Source organism: Ovis aries, chromosome 17, assembly GCF_016772045.2.
Source record: "Ovis aries strain OAR_USU_Benz2616 breed Rambouillet chromosome 17, ARS-UI_Ramb_v3.0, whole genome shotgun sequence".
In the NCBI taxonomy this organism is placed as follows: Eukaryota; Metazoa; Chordata; class Mammalia; order Artiodactyla; family Bovidae; genus Ovis; species Ovis aries.
Window position 1 is genome coordinate 18882144 of NC_056070.1, and position 14654 is coordinate 18896797.

Sequence of the window (14654 nt, forward strand, 5' to 3'; positions counted from 1 at the left end):
AACTGAACAGCCAACATGAGAACTACTGCCAATGTGTATATGTCTTACATAACGAGAAACATGGTGCTTAACAAAAAACATATAATATGTCGTCTAATATCAAAGTGATTTATCCTTTTGTGCTCACTCTCAGATATGGTACTTTTTGTGTTTTAACTTATGCTGTAGTTTTTAGGTATTCTGGAGCTCTGACCACTTTCATTTGTGCTTATAGTGAAAAATTGGAGCACTCCCCCAAATAAATGATAGTGTCTGTGCTACTGTTTTTAGAAAGAAAATTTGATCTTTATCAAAGAGCAAGGATAAAACCCATGTATTAATCTCCTCCATTGCCTTTGTTCCAAATTTAAGATTATTGTCATTCCCTTTGCTTCAGCATCTTCTTTGCCCCATGCTTTCTTTTAGACTGGGAAGACCAGGACAGAGGGCAGGAATGATGAAGGTAAGATATAGGGCAAGATACATGCATTCTTTGAGGGCAGAAACCATATCTTCTTCAGTGTTTATTCCATCCATAGACTGTCTCTGTCTGCCAAATACTTCAAATCTAGCTTGACAGTCATTTGATTTTGTTGATGGGGTAAATGAGCAAGAATATGGAGTTTGTGGGCAAGTCTAGACAAAGAGTTCCTAAAGTGTGGTTCTAGGTAATGTTAGTCTAGATGTATATCCCATACAAACATGCTAAGAAAATATAGACTGAGATTGTATTTTATTTAGGAGAGTCAAAATGCACATTTCTATATTAAAGAGTCTGAAAAGAAGTCCAGTAGGAAGGAAATCTGCAGCAAAGTAGTAAACCCAGGGTTTCTCAAGTCTATTTGACCAGAAACTTTTCCCCTTCTTTTTAAAAACTTCCTTTGCCTTAATGTCCCACTAAACCAGTGCTCTGATTAACATTCTAGATTAAAATAGATTAAATTAAGATGGAAAATCTTGCCTTCTTTGGGCATTAAATTTAAGTTGTATTTATTGAATATATAACCATGCCTTTAGGTATCACAAGAATACCATTAGTAAGAAAAAGGAGACAATGAAGTAAGTAAAAAAGCCTTCATTTCCCATCAGGTCAGGGAAAAAACCAGTTGACACAAAAAAATCTTGATGAAATATTGTTTAGGGAGAAACCACTTAAAGATATAAATGTCTATTATGAGAAGCAATGGTTAGGCTTGCCTAAAATATTTGCTATCGCTGACTCACAGGCTTAATACTATTGTACAGAGAGAAACTGTGTACTCTTCTGGAATTAATAACAATTTAGCCTGGGCAAGCAGTAGAGATCGATGGTTTTATGTATCTTTGATTCTTTTATGTTTTTCCAGAGTGCAAGTGGACTAAGAAAAAAATTCAGGCCCTCTAAATATTTTTTCTTGTGCCTGAAAAGTCTATGAAGAGCTTAGCCATGAAGAAGCCGGGGCACAGTTTCCTGGGCAAGTTTCACTGTGACTTGTTCTGTTCTGAGTAGCCCTTGTTTGGGACAAATGGCCTCCATCATTTCTTCACCACTCAGCTCTGTAGGAGGAAGATGGCACTGATGTGAGTGAAGCTTCGACATGGCAGTCACCTTCCCTTTATTTCTGCTCTCCCTTCTTTTTGGATAATGAATCGGGGTGTCGTTAGCTGCCTGCCTTGTGTTCATCACTGTCAGCGCTGGCAGGGTAACAGATAACGGCAGAGATTCAAGGCCACCCAGGGAATGAAGCCTGACAGGACCTCATCTATCACTCCCCTTTTAGGGGGTCTCTGTGGTAGAGCTAGCATCAAAGCTGTAATCGAAGCTCACCAGGTCGCTCAGGGGCCAGGCCGATCGCTCTGCCAAAAAAGCAACTTGAGCTGTCAAATCTGCTTTGTAAATGAAGTGCTTTTCTAGAGACAGTGTGTTTATAATTGTCATCCTGTATGTAGTCCCTCAATATCCAAGAGCTTCTCTCCATGAGCTCCCTCTGGTTATTTTCAGACAAATGAAACTTACACCATGTGGAGGAAAGGTGTGCCAGAAAATGGATGTTTTTGACCTTGGGCATACCTAAGCATACTCTATTTCTGAGGTCTTTGCCCTAAAGGATTTGAGTGTCATCTCCTTGAGCAGCTCAATTATTAAGGCTAGCTAGAGAAGGCCTGTGGAGTAGGCAATGGCACCCCACTGCAGTATTCTTGCCTGGAAAATCCCATGGAAGGAGGAGCCTGGTGGGCTGCGGTCCATGGGGTCGCAAAGAGTCGGACATGACTGAGCAACTTCCCTTTCACTTTTCACTTTCATGCATTGGAGAAGGAAATGGCAACCCACTCCAGTGTTCTTGCCTGGAGAATCCCAAGGATGGTGGAGCCTGATAGGCTGCCGTCTATGGGGACACACAGAGTCAGACACGACTGAAGCGACTTAGCAGCAGCAGCAGCAGCAGCAGCAGCAGCAGCAGCAGCAGCAGCAGCAGAGAAGGCCTGACTGGGCGCTGCTGCTTTTCTTGTCCTTTGCCCTGGGGAGTCTGCCCTCTTGGCTGTTTCCATCCATCCGTCCATGTCAGCAACCTGCGGACTGACATCTACAGCCACCTCTTTTCTTCAGTCTCCACTCCCGAACAGCATGTCCAGATCTCCACTTGCATGTTCCACAGGCACCTCAAATTCATCGTGTCCTAGACACCGTGTATCACCTTTACTCCAAAACTGCTTCCATCTGCATTCTCAATCTCAAGAAATGCATCACCTTCTAGTAAGGAAAGCATCCTAGATCTGTTGTTCATCTTTCAGTTCAGTTCAGTTGCTCAGTCGTGTCTGACTCTTTGTGACCCCATGAATCGTAGCATGCCAGGCCTCCCTGTCCATCACCAGCTCCCAGAGTTTACCCAACTCACGTCCATAGAGCCAGTGATGCCATCCAGCCATCTCATCCTCTGTCATCCCCTTCTCCTCCTGCCCCCAATCCCTCCCAGCATCAGAGTCTTTTCCAATGAGTCAACTCTTCGCATGAGGTGGCCAAAGTACTGGAGTTTCAGCTTTAGCATCGGTCCTTCCAATGAACACCCAGGACTGATGTCCTTTAGAATGGCCCGGTTGGATCTCCTTACAGTCCAAGGGACTCTCAAGAGTCTTCTCCAACACCACAGTTCAAAAGCGTCAATTCTTCGGTGCTCAGCTTTCTTCACAGTCCAACTCTCACATCCATACATGACCACTGGAGAAACCATAGCCTTGACTAGACAGACCTTTGTTGGCAAAGTGATGTCTCTACTTTTGAATATGCTATCTAGGTTGGTCATAACTTTCCTTCCAAGGAGTAAACGTCTTTCAATTTCATGGCTGCAATCACCATCTGCAGTGATTTTGGAGCCCCCCAAAATAAAGTCTGACACTGTTTCCACTGTTTCCCTATCTATTTCCCATGAAGTGATGGGACCAGATGCCATGATCTTCATTTTCTGAATGTTGAGCTTTAAGCCAACTTTTTCACTCTCCTCTTTCACTTTCATCAAGAGGCTTTTTAATTCCTCTTCACTTTCTGCCATAAGGGTGGTGTCATCTGCATTGTCTGAGGTTATTGATATTTCTCTTGGCAATCTTGATTCCAGCTTGTACTTTTTCCAGCCCAGCATTTCTCATGATGTACTCTGCATAGAAGTTAAATAAGCAGGGTGACAATATACAGTCTTGATGTACTCCTTTTCCTATTTGGAACCAGTCTGTTGTTCCATGTCCAGTTCTAACTGTTGCTTCCTGACCTGCATACAGGTTTCTCAAGAGGCAGGTCAGGTGGTCTGGTATTCCCATCTCTTTCAGAATTTTCCACAGTTGATTGTGATCCACACAGTCAAAGGCTTTGGCGTAGTCAATAAAGCAGAAATAGATGTTTTTCTGGAACTCTCTTGCTTTTTCGATGATCCAGCGGATGTTGGCAATTTGATCTCTGGTTCCTCTGCCTTATCTAAAACCAACTTGAACATCTGAAAGTTCACAGTTCATGTATTGCTAAAGCCTGGCTTGGAGAATTTTGAGCATTACTTTACTAGCATATGAGATGACTGAAATTGTGCGGTAGTTTGAGCATTCTTTGGCATTGCCTTTCTTTGGGACTGGAATGAAAACTGACCTTTTGCAGTCCTGTGGCCACTGCTGACTTTTCCAAATTTGTTGGCATATTGAGTGCAGCACTTTCACAGCATTACCCTCCTCCAAAATGCAACTAAAATTAATTCTGTTGGAACCAACTTGTAAACATCTTAAGTAACCATCCCATCTTCTCCATCTCCTTGTTTCACCTGGATTTTTCAGCAGACTTCTAATGCTTTTCCTGCTCTGTTTATCCACACTGCAAAGAGGTGTCCTACCTACAAAAGTGGTCATGATACTTTCCTACTCAACAGTGAGCATACTACTCGGCATCTCCCCAATGCTATGAGATGGATTCTACCCCTTCCTGTGATGTTCCAGGCTCTTCATTATTTGACACGGGTCTATCTGACCACTGTCATCTTCTGGACTCTCTCCTGCCTTGAGATTATGAACTAGCAATACTTAAATACCTGCATGTCTTGGAAGATGCCAGTCACTTTAATGTCTCTGCACCTTTTCAATGCTATTTCCTCTTCCAGGAATGTCCTCTCAATACATGCCCATTCAGCAAATACTATTCATTTTTAAGTCTTAGTGCAGGGACTTTGTCATCTGTGAAAACTTCTCTAACTCCCTACCGGTACTGTTATGATTTTTCATGTCTGCTTTTCCATTATAAAAGAAGTATCACTTACTGTCTCTGATTATCAAGCAGTATATTAATTTCTTTACAGATTTATACTTAATTCTCAAGTCTGCCAATAAGGTAGATACTATTAGACCAATTATCCAGGTGATAAACTGGAAAAGGAAATGGCAACTCATTCCAGTATTCTTGTCTGGAAAACCCATGGACAGAGGAGACTAGCGGGGCTACAGTCCATGAAACCAAAGAGCTGGACATGGCTGAGCGCCTAACACACATACACATATGAAAAAATTGAGGCTCAGACTAATGACATAGTTTCCCCCAATTGAAAACCCAGCAGGTTTATGTGACTTTACGATGCTACTCTTTCTGTCGTTTTAAACTGTATCTGTTCATGTCTTGAAAAGAAGCACTGTTACCATGTGTTTTAAATCCCTAGTGCTGAGCACAATGTTTGGTACAGAGTAGATGTTCAATAATAGATAGTTACTGAGTGAATATAGTGCGTAAAGTATTCCATATATTTGTACCCACAAGGTCCTTTGCACACATTATCTTTATTTTTCAAAATAAAGATATGATGGGCATATGACCCTATGACAGGCAATGAGATTCCCATTTTCACAGTTGTGGAAACTGAAGCTTGAGCAGGTAAATGACCTTGCTAAGGTCATACAGGAGGCAGGAGCAGTGTTTTCTCATTCCATAGCCCATGTTCTTCTCAACACATCATGCTGGTTGCCAATGAGTGAATTCTCGGATGACAAAGCATCAACATCAAGAGACAGAGAGAAATGAAGAGCGTGTAGTTCACGTCCGGATCTGTTGCTGTGCCCTTCGTGGCAGTCTGTGGCTTCACTGTATTCTTTCCATGGAGCTTTTTCTAACACAACTCTGCGACCTCCATCCCCTTCTCTCCAGTCAGCCTGGCCTCTCAAATTCCCTCTTACATATTCTGCCTGCTGTTCCTGCTCTCTGATTTTATTCATGCTGTCTGAAGTGCCTTTTTCCACCACTGCACCCAGCCGAACCCATGCATCTCTTAAGGACAAGCTCAAGTTCTATCTTCTCTACGAACAATTCCCCATAGCTCCATCCTGCCAGCCCCAACCAAACATAATGTTGTCTGTGCCTTATATTTTGGTCTTGGTTACATAATTTTATTGCGTTGCTCTATTCTATCTTGTACCCTGTAATTACTTCAGCATCCAAGCTTTATTCCCAGGAATATTGCAAACTCTTTGACAAGAGGGACTGTGCTATATATTTCTTTTATATTCCACACAGTGTAGAGCACAATTCTAGGCAGGCCCTCAATAAATATTTATTGAATTAAATTGGTTATGGCAACGACTACGTTTAAACCTGCACAGAATTCCTTTTCATAAATTATAGGGGGCGAGAGAAGAGGCTTGTTGGAGGGAACCGCTGAATATATTCAGTCTGGGCAAGGACGCATGAGAATGAAGGGCTGTGATGCAGTTTCCTGAACAGAGAGAAATAGATAGATTGGGATTTGGAGCCAACAGTGGGAAGAGGAAGACTGAAGAGCGTGAGGAGGGGGAGTAGCAACTGCAGCCAGAGCAGCGAAGACGGCTCTGAAATGAGAGCCATGACTCCTAGCAAAGAGGCAGCCAAGAATTTTCTGTTTTTAGAAGTTATTAACAAGTTAAATAATTTGACAGAGTGTTCTTAGGTAGTCAAGAGATTTGCTAAGCAAGTATCTTGCTGGGTCAGCAAAATAATGCTGCTCTCCATAATTCTTGCACAGGTGGAGTGAAGTATTTTCAGAGTTTTATTCATGAAAACCACTTCTATTTCTTTTTACTGTTGCTGTCTCTGAATTCTCTTCCTCAATCTCCCCCCACCACCACCCACACTCACACTCACACATATACACATTCTTTCAACTGGATAATTTCCACTGAATATTTGGGGGTGATAATATTCTCTCTTAAGTGACTAGATTCTTAAAAGATTTAATGATTTTTGTTTTTACTTCTGTCTCAGATTTACGTATTTGGGGCTATGGGGGAAGTTCCTGTGTGTAATTTGACTTATTACAGGTAATATTGTATTCTTGCTGGGAAAATCCCATGGACAGAGGAGCCTGGTCCAGTCCATGGGGTTGCAAAGAGTTGGACACGACTGTGGCAACTGAGCACAGGACAGGTAATATTGATTAGAAAATTATTTGTTCAAACACAAGATGACATATCAAACAAACCATTCACAACATTAATGTGGGAATATTTCAGTATCATTTAAAAATCTGGCTTTTTTTTCTCTTGGCCTCATTTCTGTACTTGGAACTTATAGTTTATTGCCAGAAACACTTTCCTGAACAGTTCTGAGAAGATAGAAAACAAATATGCCATAAAAACAGATTGGGATTAAATGGCAACTCAGAGGACTATGGTTAATTTCCTTGCTTTCTGGTAAGAGAGAAATTATAAACTATTTTCATTCACTTGATTGCAGTTCAAAATCCTTAAATTTCTCCAGGGAAGAGCATACCACCAACTCCCTCGGAAATAGCTCCTGATGTCCTATAAATACTATCAAATATCAAGAAGTTGTTTTCTAGGAGGAAATGTTTTTCTACCTCCTTCTCTCTTTCCTCACCCTTCTTTTTCTCATTCTTGGTGCGTGACTGTGAAGCAATGATTTGTTTCCATTTGGAAACTTTCTGTTTCTACAAAGGAAATAGTTTTATGGGGTGTTATAGATATTGCTGGCTGAGTGTGACTACATGACAGAGATCTGCCCAGTGAGTGTAAACAGAGGATGATATTTATAGATTCACAGAAATATAAGGTAATAAATTAGTGTTGTTCAAGCCACTAAATTTGTGATAATTTGTTAAAGCAGTGCAGCTGCTGAAAAACAACATGGAGATTTCTCAAAAAACCTAAAAAATGGAATTACCATGTGACTCAGCAATTTTCCTCCAGGGTATACATACTAAAAAACAAAAACAGAAACATTAATAAGATACATGCACCCCAATGTTCATAGAAGCACCATTTATAATTGCCAAGGTCTGAAAGCAATCTAAATGTCCACTAGCAGATGAATGGATAGAGAAGATGTGTGTGTGTGATGTGTGTGAGTATAGTGTGTATATACACCACACACACACACACACACACACACACACACACACACACACACACACACACACGGGCTTCCCAGGTGGCTCAGTAGGTAGGGAGTCTTCCTGCAATGCAAGAGATGCAGGCAGATGTGAGTTCGATCCCTGGGTTAGAAGATCCCCTGGAGAAGGGTGTGCAGCCCACCCCAGTCCTCTTGCCTGGAAAATTCCATGGACAGAGGAGCCTGGTGGGCTACTGTCCATAGGGTCACAAAGAGTTGGACTCGACTGAAGTGACTTAGCATGCATGCAGGCACGATGGACTTGAAGGGCACTATGCTGAGTAAGCCACACAGAGAAAGACAAATACTGTATGATATCACTTATATGTGGAATCTAAAAAATAAAACAAACTAGTGAATATAGTGAAAAAGAAACAGATTCACATACAGAGAACAAACTAGTAGTTGCCATCGTGTGTGTGGGAGGTGCAATACAGAGGTAGGGGAGTGGGAGGTACCAACTATTGGGTGTAAGATAGGCTACAAGGATGTATTATATAACATGGGGAATATAGCTAATATTTTGTAAAAGTTAAGTTTTTACAAAATTAGTGACTGTAAATGCTGTGTAACCTTTAAAAGTTGTATTAAAAATATCTGGATGAAAAATAAAACAAAAAGGCAGAAAAGGAATTGTTATGCTAATAGTAGGAAATGAATACACTGGGTTTGCTTGTTTTCCTACCCAAACGCTTTCCTCCGATAACTCCGCACTGTCTCCCTCTTCTTCCCGCTCTGTCTTGTGCTTTGAGGTGTATTAGTTTTGTTAATCCATTGGAGTTTTAGATAATAAAATAGAAATAGGTACTTATTAAACTCCTGTTCTTCTGTGTAACTCCTCTCAGATGCCCAGTAAATGCAGCCATTAGCACATACGAAGCTGGCGCTACTGAGCCCACGCAGCCATATCCCTTCTTACTTAAACCTGTATGATTGTGGCAACCTCCTCTGTGTTCTCCATACTATGTTTTCCCCCTCTAACTGGATAAAACTGACCTTCCTACTAATATGCCCCTTTTATCATGGCAATCCCTCATCAAGAATTGACACTGACTTTCCGTCTCCTAATAAACTGATTCCTTTTAGTTTTCAAAATCTTATCTTACTCTGGATATCTAGCCTGACCTTGAACCTGCTGTTTTGATTGGGTTACTGTCTTCCTATCTACTATATCCCAAGCTGTAGCAAACCCTTGTCTGGCCTGGAATTATCTTCCCTCATCTTTCTTCTTCTTTTTTTGATCTTCTTTCTTTTTTAATCTTCTTCCTCTCTCCTGAATCCCCCTTTCCCTCCCTCCCTCCCTTCCATCTTTCCTATTTCTGTCCCTTTCTTTCTTTGTTTCCACCAACATTCTATACATTCTGAATGTATACCACTTCAGTTACCAAACATCCCTGATTCTTCTAACTTCTGATGACTTTCTGTTATCTGATCACTGAACTGTACTTGGTACCACCCATGTGGTTTTATTTGTGAGTTCAAGATTATTTTCCTGTAGTTCCTTTTATCTGTGATTCAGGGCAGTGCGCATAATGATTATGCAAATAGACTCATACTTAGCTGATTCCATTCTCTCTTGCCTTCTGTATACCTCCCTCGTTACCATGTAACCAATTCCAGAGATTCTCCATAGTGTTAACTGGAGGTAGGGAGACTGGGTTAGAACTGGACATGGAACAACAGACTGGTTCCAAACAGAAAAGGAGTACGTCAAGGCTGTATATTGTCACCCTGCTTATTTAACTTACATGCAGAGTACATCATGAGAAACGCTGGGCTGGAAGAAGAACAAGCTGGAATCAAGATTGCCAAAAGAAATATCAATCACCTCAGATATGCAGATGACACCACCCTTATGGCAGAAAGTGAAGAGAAACTAAAAGCCTCTTGATGAAAGTGAAAGAGAGTGAAAAAGTTGGCTTAAAGTTCAACATTCAGAAAACGAAGATCATGGCATCTGGTCCCATCACTTCATGGGAAATAGATGGAGAAACAGTGGAAATAGTGTCAGACTTTATTTTTGGGGGCTCCAAAATCACTGCAGATGGTGACTGCAGCCATGAAAGATACTTACTCCTTGGAAGGAAAGTTATGACCAACCTAGACAGCATATTCAAAAGCAGAGACATTATTTTTCCAACAAAGGTCTGTTTAGCCAAGGCTATGGTTTTTCCAGTGGTCATGTATAGATGTGAGAGTTGGACTGTGAAGAAAGCTGAGCACCGAAGAATTGATGCTTTTGAACTGTGGTGTTGGAGAAGATTCTTGAGAGTCCCTTGGACTGCAAGGAGATCTAACCAGTCCATTCTGAAGGAGATTAGCCCTGGGATTTCTTTGGAAGGACTGATGCTGAAGCTGAAACTCCAATACTTTGGCCACCTCATGCGAAGAGTTGACTCATTGGAAAAGACTGTGATGCTGGGAGGGACCAGAGGCAGGAGGAGAAGGGGACGACAGAGGATGAGATGGCTGGATGGCATCACTGACTCGATGGACATGAGATGGGTGAACTCCAGGAGCTGGTGATGGACAGGGAGGCCTGGCGTGCTGCGATTCATGGGGTCGCAAAGAGTCAGACACGACTGAGCGACTGAACTGAACTGAACTGAACTGAACTGAACGGGACCAGATGTGAAACCCGATGCAATCAGGGTCGTGCTCTATCAGAGTTGTGTTTTATCTCCCTCAGCAAACTGTCTCTGAAAGTGCTTGGCAAATTCTGGAATGTTATTTGGTTACTTGATTGACAGAACAGTTGTAGAGCACGTCCATCGTATTTTTCATCACAGCCACCTGTCAGTATGTTAGCACCACCATCAGCATCATTATTTTCTCCATCATTATCATCATCTAAAGCTTCCAGTATTTTCTTGAAAATGTAATGCAGACATCCGTCTAAAACTACCTTACTGGGGATCATCTATCTTTGATATTTAAATAGAGTTTGGTTTTTGTCTCCATTACAGTGGTAAATTCAATGTTTCTCTCATTATCTTTGGGATTCCAGGGAAGTGACATTTTTCATAATTACTTCTGGTTGTGAGATTCTGCTTTGGTTCCAGATTTAGTTTCCATTCTGCATTTGCCCTCTTGGATGTTGTTTCTTTTCCTGCATGGTTTTATCCTGCTGTGTATTGCCCTTATCCAGGATCTTTTCTCTCCAAAGCCCCACCAACTTAAGCTGCTATGTATTATAGACTTTACGGAAGACTTAGGGGTTGATGGTGGTCAACCCAGAGGGTTAGAGGGTCTGTGTTCACTGATTTTGTTAAAGCATATTAGAGAAAATATTACAGAATTTACTGATACTAACAATAGAAAAGCATACTAGACATTACTATTCTACTCTTGAGATAGATCTGCCTTAAAAATTACTGGTCATTTCTTCGACCATGCCAGGATTGCCCTTCTCTCCTTTAATTCCTCCTCTCTCCTTCTAGATGAGAATTATTGTTCATTTCTGGCAAGGGGAGTGGGTGGGAATCAACTAGATTTTCTTTCGTCTTGTTTTAGAAGACTCAAGTCAAGCCTTCTGGGTTTCAATTTTGTAATTAGACATGTCTGTATAGGTATGTTCCTAAACAAAGATGGTTTTCTCCTTGAGAAATTTCTGCACTATTTTTTCTCTTTTACTGTAAGTGGAAAACATAAGTCAGAATTAATTGTGAAAACTGTAAAATATTACCACTCCATATTTTGGGTACTGAGATTATTATGGGTGATTGTTGTTTTCATTTTTAAAATAATTTTTATCTTCAAAATTTTCTGTAGTGAATGTGTGTTTATTTGCAACTAGCAAAAAGTGAACAAACCACTTAATCCAAAATGAATACAAATAAAAGAAAAGAATACTAAAACTGATCAACTTGTTATTTATATTTTGAAATATTTATGTGTCCTGTAGTTTTAGAATCAAAACTTCTAAAAGAGAATAATTTTTAAGCAAGTTCTTTCTAAGGACTTAATGCTCTGTGGGTCTCCGATAAACGTGAAATGGTATCTACTTGATTCACTCCCTCAGCTGACATACTGGCATCGCTTCAAGACATTAAACCATTTTATGAGGAGACTTGATGGGTACAAGTTATTGCCCCATTATCAGTGTAAGACACAGAATAAAATACCCTTCAGTTGGACCTATGGGAATAAGACCTGTAAGGCAAGAATAACTTTGAAGAGAAGAAACTAAAGTGATCAAAATGGACACCAAAAGTATTGAAGGAACACAGATATTACAGAAAAATATGATGAGACACAGCAAGATAACGACTACAGAACATGGGCATTTTTGGCCAATGTTTTTTTCCTGTTTGTTCCTACTGCTTTCATTTCTTTAAATCAACAATTCAGGTTGGACCAGCTGCTCTCGTGATGGAGCTTTAAATAAGAATATTGAGATAACTGAGACAATTGATGGAGTCATCCTTTACCATAATATACGTTCATAACACTGAATAGTCCCCCATTTAATCAAGAGATTGGCGGGACAGGGAAGACATTAGTAATTCACAGTTGGAATATAATAAAAAGGTTATAATTCATGGATGAGACACCCAGACTACATTATGTATTATGAGTTTAACTTGACTTATAACTCTTTGTGGAATTTAAACTGTCAAAACCGACCATACTCCTTGACTTTTATAGTGATTTAATGAGTTGTTTGGTGAAAATAAATGTTGACAAAGTTACAAAATTTTCTTTTTTTTTCTTTTCTTTTTTTTAAACATTGTTGTCCTTTTTTTGGATATTGGAGCTGGCTATTTTGCAATAATCCAAGAGTTTATCTTTTCACATCATCCATGGATAGGATCTCGGCCTTGGCCTTGGATGTGTTTTGCTTGTTTTGTATGCTTGATCTTGATGCGTGGATCAAGGCAAAAAGAACCTAACAACGTAATGATTAACCTCTGGTGGCAGCAAGACAATACTGTAAGTCTGAAAATAGGGGACCCATAGCCCTTATACCCCAAGAGTCAACTGATTCTCTAGGAAGTGCCCCATCTTCTGGATGTGGTTTGGCTTTACCTTAGTGTTGCTGAGGGGCCCTGATGCAGCCATCCAGAGTGCTGGTCACGATGCTGGACTTGAAGGGTGAATGGTTGTAAGGACAAGCTCAATTCCTATGGAATCTCAAAGGAGGATCTCAACTGTTGAACTGATGCTGTTGATACTGAAAGAAATGAAATAATGCCAAGTTGTAGTAGCAACATGGCAAAGAATCTTCTCAAATGAGCTGTAATTTGAGCAGGCACACATTATCCACTCATTAAGAAAATAAGGAACTACTAATTGGCTTATTATGTACTCTTTAATTGGTTCTGCTAACTTTTAGTTACGGCATAAGGGAATAAACAGGGAATCCTGTTTGGGGATTTGGCTTGGCCAGAGAGACCTCATGAAATTTCCCCACATGGTAAAAATGATTAGCTGCACCACCGTTTAGCAAACATAATAAGGAAATAACCCTTAATCTATTAAGAGCTGCCTAACTGTCCTGACTGCATGGTCAATGAGCCGCTGCGAACGTAAAACTCCCTGGGAATAAAGTGATCTGATGTGTGGGAGGAAATGACCTCCTTTAGGGCACCTAGTACCCTGAAAGGTGATTTACTCTCTTGTCCTACAAAACGCCACTTATTTCACAGGGGTGACATTTTTCTTCAACTCAGCTTCTACCGTTATCTGCTTGTGTAAAGGAAAGTGAAGTTTGAGCTAACCATGTAAATCCTATGGACCCCTAAAAATGCTTTTTCTCCAGTTGCCTAGATATTTCAGTCAAATGATTTTAGGCCTCATTGCTGATTGCCTTAATTTCGCATTTCACTTTGGAGAGGAGGACTGGACTATGTCACAGGATGCAAAAATAGTAAAGCTATAGAAGGAAAAGTTTTCCGAAGTGTTAGAGATAATCTATAATGCTATGTTAAAGAAAATTTGCTTGTGATACACAACCCAGTGATAACTGATGCATTTTAATCTTTCAGTGTTTACTGTTTGAGCCAAGGTTTTAATATTTAGATCAATAAACACAGTTTATAATCTGAAGGTTAACTTGGTATTTCTAGCATCAGAATTTGATCCCTTCTCACCACCTCCTCTACTAATAGATCCCCTGAGGTGCCATCACCTCACACCTGGATGGTTATAAAAGTCTCTATGCTGGTCTCTCACTTCTTCCCTGGACGTGGCTCCTGGGCTGCGTTTGTCACAGCAGCAAAGTTTTCCTCTAAGATGCGGGTCAGTTTTCCATTTCCCCACTAGAAACTCCCTGTGGCTTCTCATTTTCACTCAGAGCAAAGGCCATGGCCCACACTGTGGCCAAAAGCCCTTCAAGATTGGTCCCCAGCAACCTCTCTGCCTGCTTCTTGAGTCCTTGCCACCATTCCAACCATGCTTACTCACCAGTCATTCCCTGGCTACGGGAAGCACTCTCTCCCCTTGTGATCTTCACAGCTGCCATTTCTTCCACCTGGAATGCGTGGCTCTACTGCTCACTTGCTCCAGGGCGTGCTCAGTTGCTTCAGTCGTGTCCAACTCTTTGGGACACTGTGGACTGTAGCCCTCCAGGCTCCCATGCCCAAGGGATTCTCTAGGCAAGAATACTGGAGTGAGTTGCTATGCCCTCCTCCAGGGGATCTTCCTGACCCAGGGATCAACCCCACATCTCTTAGGTCTCCTGCATTGGCAGGTGAGTTCTTTACCACTAGCACCACCTAGGAAGCCCCCAGTTGCTCCAAAATCTCTGCTTAAATAGTCCTTTATCAAGAAGCCTTCTGTGACCACCCTCCATAAAATA

General features: G+C 41.0%; 1 pseudogene; it reads left to right on the plus strand.

The window, feature by feature from the left end:
• The first annotated feature begins 436 nt into the window (after positions 1-436).
• Positions 437-14654, plus strand: part of LOC106991682 (large ribosomal subunit protein eL32-like) — a 33597-nt pseudogene continuing 19379 nt past the window's right edge.